The sequence below is a fragment of the Mus musculus genome, chromosome 8 (assembly GCF_000001635.26).
Source record: "Mus musculus strain C57BL/6J chromosome 8, GRCm38.p6 C57BL/6J".
NCBI classification, from domain to species: domain Eukaryota; kingdom Metazoa; phylum Chordata; class Mammalia; order Rodentia; family Muridae; genus Mus; species Mus musculus.
In genome coordinates, this window is record NC_000074.6 from 105750248 (window position 1) to 105759153 (window position 8906).

The 8906-nt window shown below is 46.1% G+C and overlaps 1 protein-coding gene across 7 annotated transcripts in view; it reads right to left on the reverse strand.

The window, feature by feature from the left end:
* Positions 1–8419, reverse strand: part of Gfod2 (glucose-fructose oxidoreductase domain containing 2) — a 44623-nt gene extending 36204 nt beyond the window's left edge. For 5 of the 7 annotated variants that reach the window (NM_027469.5, NM_001368385.1, NM_001368389.1 and 2 more), the window contains exon 1: positions 8207–8360. The gene's annotated coding sequence lies outside the window, so the exon portion shown is untranslated. Of the gene's footprint in view, positions 1–8206 lie in introns of all 7 variants that reach the window. The other 2 variants (XM_030243753.1, XM_011248499.3) reach the window with 1 other exon arrangement.
* Between the last annotated feature and the right edge of the window lie 487 nt (positions 8420–8906).

Below are 8906 nucleotides of genomic sequence, written 5' to 3' on the forward strand. Positions count from 1 at the left end.
CACACACACACACATACACACACACACCATACATACCACACACTACCTCCCACTCCTTCCCCCCCAAACACACACACATACTCTACAACATGGCCCACACCTATAATTCCAGCTGTCAGGACGTGGAGCCAATTAGAGCAAAAGTTCATCAAATGCTGGTTACATAGCAAATATGAGGGCAGCCTGAGTAACAGGAGGCACTTTCTTAAAAAACAAAACAACAAAAACCAGAGAGATAGGAAAAAAACCCAACTTTCCTCTGATATTGCTTCAATAGTGGGTACCAAACTGACACCAACCCAGGGCCACTCTCAGCCCCTTCTTGCCAAGCAATTTAATCTAATCCCTCAATTTTATCATGACTTCGATGAAAACACCCCTAATTTCCAACCTCCCGCCTTCCTAACCAAGTGGCTGCAGCTCCACCTCAGGCTCCATTCCTCTAAGGGTCTGCTGGAAATTCCCGCTGGCGCTGGCTGGCGGAGAACCAGCTCTCTCCAACCGGAATTCCTCCTTCCCTCCCTCGAGCCTGAAGCTCCTCCGGTGCCCCGCCCCGCCCCCACCAACAGTCCAGAGCTCTTTCCTCATTCATTTCCTACCATTTGTAATCACAAAGAGGCAGGCACTGTGCCAGGACCTGGGCACACAGGAGTGATTCAGGCAGGCCATGTCCCAAGAGCTCAGTGTCCATTTCTTGCTTGTCCCTAGCTGAACAGAGACTGGTATGGGACCTGAGAACCGGGCTGTGGCAGGCCATGTGGTAACAAACCTGGTTTGTCCTTAAGGCACGGAGAACAACCTTCCAACAACCCACTTGTCTCAGCAACCCTAGACTCAGTATGTCACACAGATTGGCTTTACTTCTGGGGTCAAGAACGGGGAGTCTTTACTTATGAGGGTTTCCAAAGACAACTATTGATTTAGCCTTAAGGCTTTCTCCTTGTTTGCTTTTGATTTTGAGACAAAACAAAACAAAACAAAAACCTCAATATATAGCCATGGCTGGCCTTGAACTCCCGCCTCAAAGATCCTCCAGCCTCAGCCTCCCAATTGCTGAAATTACAGGCATGAGCCACCATGCCCCCTTGTGATGCCCTCCTGTACAGAAATCTGCTCACTAGGGCCGGCAGTGTGGCTCAGTGGGTAAAGACACTCACCCCAAGTCGTACAGATCTGAGCTGAATTCCCTAGAACCAACAAGGTAGGAGAGAAGTGTCAGATTCTAAAGGCTATCTGTGGTGCCCATTGGCACACCGAAGGGCATCCTGGCCTCCAGGCCTTCTCCACTCTTCTCATCCACCCCCAGCCCTAACCGTCAGCTCCTGGGCTTCCCTCCCCAGCTTCTCATTCTCTCAGAGCCCTCCTTCCTATCCAGCCATGCTCACTCTCAGTCTTCCTCCCTCTCTTGTCTCCTTTGCCTGAATTCCCTAATTTCTCCTCTCTTACACTCGCCTGCCTCCTCTCTTGGTCAAGTGCAGTCAGCTGGCCTTGTTGAAGCTCCTACTATCCCTCCCTGAGCTGGACTCTTCCAGATGCCTCTGGCTGTACTCTCCTCATTTCTTCCCCTCAACCGTACCTTGGAGTAGTCATGCCCTCAGCTCACATATCTGGAGCTGAAACCCTCAGTTTATACAAAAAGCAAATTCCCACACATTGTTCTCTGACCTCCACACTTGCAATGTGGCAAGCATCTGCCCAGAGACCTGCATCTGCACACACAAAAGAAGTAAATAAGGAAGAAAAATCTACTTACTAGCTGGACCATAACTCTGCTTAGCGCTATCCTCCTCTAGCTGTTAACTGTGGGATGGAGACGAATTTTTTATTTATTGCCATGCCACCCTTTTCTCTTTTGTTGCTGGGTAATGAAGGGGCCCGATGTAAAATACAGGTTATATACAGGATGTGCCTAGCTGAAAATACTCATTCATTTAAGGATTTAGAATTTTCTGTTCCTGCTTAAATGATGTCTTGTCCACTACTGAGACTACACATTCCTTCAGTATCAAGTGGATTCTAAGTCCCTGAAAATTACAGATAGCATTCCTTTATAATCTGGTACTTACTTACATATTCTCTGGATAGCCATCAATATATTAGGGCTATTAAGCATTGAGAGAAAGATAAATTAATTTTAAAATAAACAGCATGTGTGCTGACTTGTTTTATGAGAACTGACATAGGCTTGAGAGATGTGAACCTTACCTGAGAAAACACTCCTTAAGATCAGCTTGTAGGCAAGCCTGTAGGGCATTTTCTTATTTAGTGACCGATGTGGGAGGAACCAGTCCATTGTGGTGGTCCTGGGTTCTATAAAAAAGCAGGCTGAGCAAGCCAGTAAGCTGCACCGCTCCATGGCCTCTGCATCAGCTTCCTCTCCAGGTGCCTGTCCTGTTTGAGGTCCTCTCCTGACTGCCTTCCACTGTGAACAGCGATGTGAAAGCATAAAGCCAAATAAATCCTGCCCTCCACAAGTTGTTTTTGGTGACAGCGTTTCATCACAGCAATAGTGACCCTAAGACAGCAGGATGGAGATCAAGCCCAGCAAGATGACTCAGTGGGTAAACCAGAGCTGGCTATACTAACACCGGATGACCTGAGTTCAATTCATTGAGCCCATATAAAGGTAGAAGAGAGCTAACTCCAAAAAACTGTCTCTGACTTCCACATGTGTGTGTCCATACAGGAACATCACTCACACTCACACACACACACACACACACACACACACACACACACACCCCACCTCTAAATGTTTAAATACAGCAAATTATTTTGAAAGTTACATCCTACAAGGGAGATAATAAATTATTTACACCACTGCCCCTATAACAGAAGCTGGGTCTCCTGAACACTCCACACAGGAATATAAATGCACACTGAAAAGAAACAAGGAGTATGTTTAACACCTTCGCTCTGACAACCACAGGATACCTAAGCAGGTTAGTTGTACCAACACGTTGGCTCAGCCACGCCCAAACAGGCTCCCCTCAGAGATAGCATTTTCCTAGCAAGTGCCACCACGGGGCTGCAGAAACCACTAAGCACTCTGCTTTGCAATGCAGTCTACCACTAAGAACCAATGAGATGGTGGGATGGTATAGTTCGGAGGTAAAGCATGTATGTACAATGTTCTGTATTCCTAAAAACAAAACAACCAAAGGACAAAACCCCAAACATAAGATCTGAGCTGGGTGGTTGGTAACACACAGCTTTAATCCGAGCTCGGAAGGCAGAAGCAGGCCGCTCTCTGTGAGTTCGAGGTCAGACTGGTCTACAAAGTGAGTTCCAGAACAGCCAAGGATGTTATAAAAACCAAAAGAAAGGGCTGGGGTGATGGCTCAGTGGTTAAGAGTACTGACTATTCTTCCAGAGGTCCTGAGTTCAATTCCCAGCAGCCACATGATGGCTCACAACCATCTGTACAGCTACAATGTACTCATATACATAAAATAAATAAAATAAATCTTTCAAAAAGTAGTATGGGGAAGTCTTTGACTTTTTTTTCTCAGTAGCTCAACTTTCATAACTTTGATAGTCTTTTTTTTCTTTCTTTTTTAATGGTACTGGGGATTGAACCCAGGACATATGCATCCTAGGCAGGAGCTCTGTCTCTGAGCTACTACATTGCAGACCTTTTCCACTTTTATTTTTGATACTGGGTCTTGCTAAAGTCCAGGCTGGCTCTGAACTCACTCTGTAGCCCCTACAGCATTGACTTTGTAATTCTCTTGCCTCAGCCTTCCACTTGGGATTATAACCTCTCACATACCCGCTCTGTTCTTTTATTCACATGGAAAAAAAAAATAGACAAGAAATCAAGGGGGCTGGGCATACACTTCAGCACCAGTGCACTCGGCCTGCATGCCTGAGGCCCTAGGCACAATGCCCAGCACAAGAAAACAATTAAATGAAATAAAATAAGACATGACATATAAATCTTTAAAAGTTTGGCTTTTTCACCTTCAAATATAAACTGCTTTGCTTTACTGTAGGGCTTCACACATGTGCAGAAGAAAACTCTACTATTGAGCCACAAGCCCCAGCTCCTAGGCTGACTTTCAAGTTAATTAATAAAAAACTGACTTTTTGTGTAAGACCAAGTCTTATTATACTACATACAAATTCTCAAAACCGAAATCTCTGATGCCATTTTTCTCCTAAATGCTTTCTGGATCCATCTGCGGCTCTACCTAAGGACCACCCCATTATGAGTTTGCACAGGTGAACTTCCAAGCACTAGAAAGGCAACAAGGCCATTTCTCATGTCCCATGAGTGGTGCCTGATTCCCGTTTTCTTTTTCTTTTTTCCCCTCTTTCTTTCCCCTCTCACTCCCCCCTCCCCCTCTTTCTCTCCCCACTATGTAGCTCTGGCTATCCTAGAACTCAGGAATGTCCGCCTGCCTCTGTTTCCCAAGCACTGGGATTAAAGGCCAGGCCTGGCTCACTCCTATTTTATACACAACTCACCCCTGTGTCACAGATTCACTTTACCAGATGGCACCAAATGCCTTTTTTATTTCTCATATAGAAAAGCCAGAGTGTGAGTTCAGTGAAAGTCCACCTGTGAGCATTACTGGCTTATCTGGGACGGGTTCCTTGCAGTTGACCTGTCAAACACTAGTGATTACTTTATTGCAGGTCAGGCCTGATAGCTGCCCTCACTTACCCTGAAAATAGAGTGGGAGCCAAGCAATCATTTGTCAAAGGTTTCATCGTCATGGTAACTTAGAAACACCTGGACAGTCACCTATAAGTCCACACTGCTCTGAAAAAAGTGTCAAGTTGTAGAACTCAGGGAAAAAAAATGCACACCAAGCCCTGAAGCACAGTGCAGCCACATCTAAGCAGTACATAGCCCAACAATGTCTTGGTAGTTAAGAATACTTATTGCTATGGCAAATGACCTAGGTTCGGTTCCTAGCAATGACATAACAACTCATAGCCATGTATAACCTCAGGACTAGGAGATCTGACAGCCTCTTCTGGCCTCCACAGGCATCAGGCACACATACATGTAGGCAAACACACACACACACACACACACACACACACACACGTTTTTTAAAAATGTTATTTTGCAAGGTTTGTAACTCTCTAGCTCCAAAATTTTAAAATTTTATATGTATGGGTGTTTTTTCTACATGAACATCTGTGCTATGTGTATGCACCCATGGAGGCCAGAAGAGGATGTTGGATTCCCTAGAACTATATTACAAATGGTTGTGAGCTGCCATGTGGGTGCTGGGAATCAGACCTAGGTCCTCCCAAAGAGCAGCCAGCCGTCCTAACCACTTAACCACATTTCTCTAGCCTTCCAAAATAGATCTTTTTTAAAAACTCATACTTGGGGTTGGAGCCATGGCTCAGCAGATGAGAGCATTTGTTATTCCCTGAACTATCCATAAATCCAATTCCAGGGGTTCTGAATCTCTTTGGTGTCCAATGGCACCAGGCATGCTCCTGCAGGCAAAATTTAAAACAAAACAAAATAAAATAAAATCTTACTTAGCTATGAGAAAGAGGATAGCTAAAAAATTCCAGACTGACTTGGGCCACAAAGTGAGATCCTGGCTCAAAAAATAATCATGTGTACATGTCTTCACTGAGACAGGTTCGTTCTTTCTTTCTTTCTTTCTTTTCTTTTCTTTTTTTTTTTTTTTTTTTTTTTTTGGTTTTCCGAGACAGGGTTTCTCTGTGTAGCCTTGGCTGTCCTGGAACTCACTTTGTATACCAGGCTGGCCTCGAACTCAGAGATCCACCTGCCTCTGCCTCCCGAGTGCTGGGATTAAAGGCGTGCACCACCATGCCCGGCCCTTTTTTTTTTTTTTAAAGACAAAACCTCACTCTGAGATGTATATTACTACAGAAATCATATATCTGAATTTTCTAGGGTTTTATTGGTGTTGGTTGCACTTTTTTTTTTCTCCTGGTTTTTACCACAAAGATCGGGCTGGCCTCAAACTTTCAGGAATCTTCTTGCCTCTGGCTCTTGAACGCTAGGATTGCAGGCATTCGCTACCACCTGGCCTTTGTACATTTTATTTAAAGTTTTTATTTTAGATTTATTTTAAGTTGTAAGTGTTTTGTCTGCGTGTGTGTGTGTGTGTGTGTGTGTGTGTGTGTGTCTACTGTATGGAGGCCTGGTGTCTTAGGAGGCCAGAAGAGAATGCCAGACTCTCTGGAATTACATTTATGGGTGGCAAGCCCCACACGAGTGCAGGGAAATCAGCCTTTCCTCTGCAAGAGCATCAAGAGTTCTTTACCACTGCGCCATCTCTCTACACGGCCCCCTTCTTTGTGTTTTAAGACTGCCCCAGAACTTGCCATCTTCTTGCTTCCATATCCTGGGTGCTAGGATTATAGGCATTTATCAGCCTCACACACACACACACACACACATACACACACACCACAAAAGTGGCTGATCAGGTAAAAAGTATCCGCTGCCCAGCCTGACATCCAAGTTTTAGCCCCAGGATCCACATGGTAGGTCTAGATGTCCCCGACCTCCATATTCATACACACAAAATTAATTAATAAGTTGTAAAAAAAACTATTTTTAATGGAAGACTACAGATCTACATCAATTAATACAGCGCATGCCTGGCACACACAACGCCCTGGGTTCAATTCCCAATGCTTTATAAAACCAGACATGGTAGTACACTCTCAGCCCGTGGCAGGCAGAGGCAGGAGGGCCAGAAGTTCAAGGTCATCTTTAGCTACACAGCGAGTTTGAAGCCAAATCTCAATAAATAAATTGAATAATTAAAGGATTAGACCCAGACCAATAATTTTATAGGAAAAGTGAGACAACACATAATAAGAGTACATTCCTTACAACAGAATTTTTATCTATAAAATATAGATTCTACCAAAAGAACTGCCTACAAAAATCTCCACTTCTGGGCTCCAAAACATGTTTTCAATTCTAGTCCTAAAGAGTTAATTTTCTCGATTTCTGTAAAATGGGTGTCCTGCAGCTTTTGTGTTCTCTGGTGTAGTTTTTCAGGAGGAAGTGAGTTTCCTATCACAAACAAATCTAGCTTCCCCTACTCAAAGACAATCATCTTCTCTTTACCACTTCATATCATACGGGCTGTTTCTTTCAACTGAATGGTCTTCCATTAAGAAGTCTTTGTGCGCGGGCAGTGGTGGCACACGCCTTTAATCTCAGCACTCAGGAGGCAGAGGCAGGTGGATTTCTGAGTTCGAGGCCAGCCTGGTCTACAGAGTGAGTTCCAGGACAGCCCGGGCTACACAGAGAAACCCTGTCTCGAGGGGGGAAAAAATAAAAAAGTCTTTGTGGCCACAAATCATAAAGTTAGTGCTGCGGCCGGTTTTCATTTCTTTCTCATGTACTCTTTACTTAGCAGGACACTGGGAGCAAGGAACATAAGTGTAAGATAACTTCCTTGCTGTCTATCCAACGCAATTTTATACCTTTACATTTCCGTCCTGTTCTTTAGATTCTGAGGCAGTCCGGAAGGCAAACTGTCCTCATGGCCATTCACCAATGCCCATCTCTCCAGGCATGTCTTTCCTCACCAGGGCTGTAATAAAGCCCTGACAGAAACACCTCATCTCATCTTTTGTTTCCACAAGTCCATCCGTTTGTTTGTTTGTTTGTTTCCTGAGCTACAAAAGCAGGCCATGGCCAACCAGGCACTCAGGCAGGGCTGGCAGGGTAAATCAAATGCTTCTAGGATGTTCCTTTTTCAAGCTTTTACCTGAACACCAGTTTCTTACATACTTTCTGCCTCAAGTGCAATCTCATTTTTCAATAGCTAGTAAGGCGACGAGTCCTTTGTCTGAAGTGTCCACACCTCACAAATCCTCATCCACAAAGCGCCCATCCTCACTCAGGTAATGGGGTGATCTGCTCCGCAATGGGCGGGGTAGCCTAGGGTTTCACATCTTTATGGGGATGGGTTAGGTTCAAGCAAGATCCTTACAGGATCCAAAATTCTGCGTCCGAATGTAGCAGGTCCCATCTCCGAGGTGGAGAAAACGAACCTCGGAGCGACCTCGTACTCAATGCCGTGCACACACTGGCATTTAGCACAGCCCTCCTCCAGCCAGGGCCCCCGCGTATACTCGCTTCCAACCTCCGGAGCCGGGCGGCGGCAGAGGCCGGGCCAGCGCCCGCTCCCGGCCGCGCCATGCCCTCTTTCACCCTCGCCCGCCGCCGGCTGCCTCTCACCTGGCATGCTGGCATTGCCCGCCCAGAGCTGCACGAGAGACCATGGATCCGGAGGGGTTTCCGAGGCCGTCCGCCTGCCCTGAGGGAGGCTAGTGCGGATGCGCGCGCGCCGGAATCCAAAGCACCGATACCGGGAACACGCCGCCTGGTTTCTAAGGAACAGGGGTCTCTGGTACGGAGGGGCGGGGCGGCAGGAGGACAGCGCATGCTCAGTGATGGGAGGTGGACCCGCGGGAGGCGGGGCCGGGATGAAGAGCTGCGCATGCTCGCGCCTTGGGGGTGGTGCTTGGGAAACCTTCAGGGAGCCTATTGCTGTCAAGTTTTCGGTGGTAGATGTGTTGATGGTAGCTGTGCTTCCAGCTTCGGGCGCTCTCAGATTTGCCAACCGGCCTCAAGAATGTAGATAGATGCTTTAGAGTGTTTCCTGGAATGAAGGTCTCGACAACGACCTATGTAGAAGCACAGGTATCTCCAACTGGTCGGATTTCTTTTTTGTTCGTTTTTTTTTTTTTTTTTTTTTAGTTTGTTTGTTTGTTTTTTGTTTTTTTTTCGAGACAGTGTTTCTCTGTATAGCCCTGGCTGTCCTGGAACTCACTTGTAGACCAGGCTAGCCTCGAACTCAGAAATCCGCCTGCCTCTGCCTCTTCCTCTGCCTCCCAAGTGCTGGGATTAAAGGTGTGCGCCACCATGCCGGGCCTGG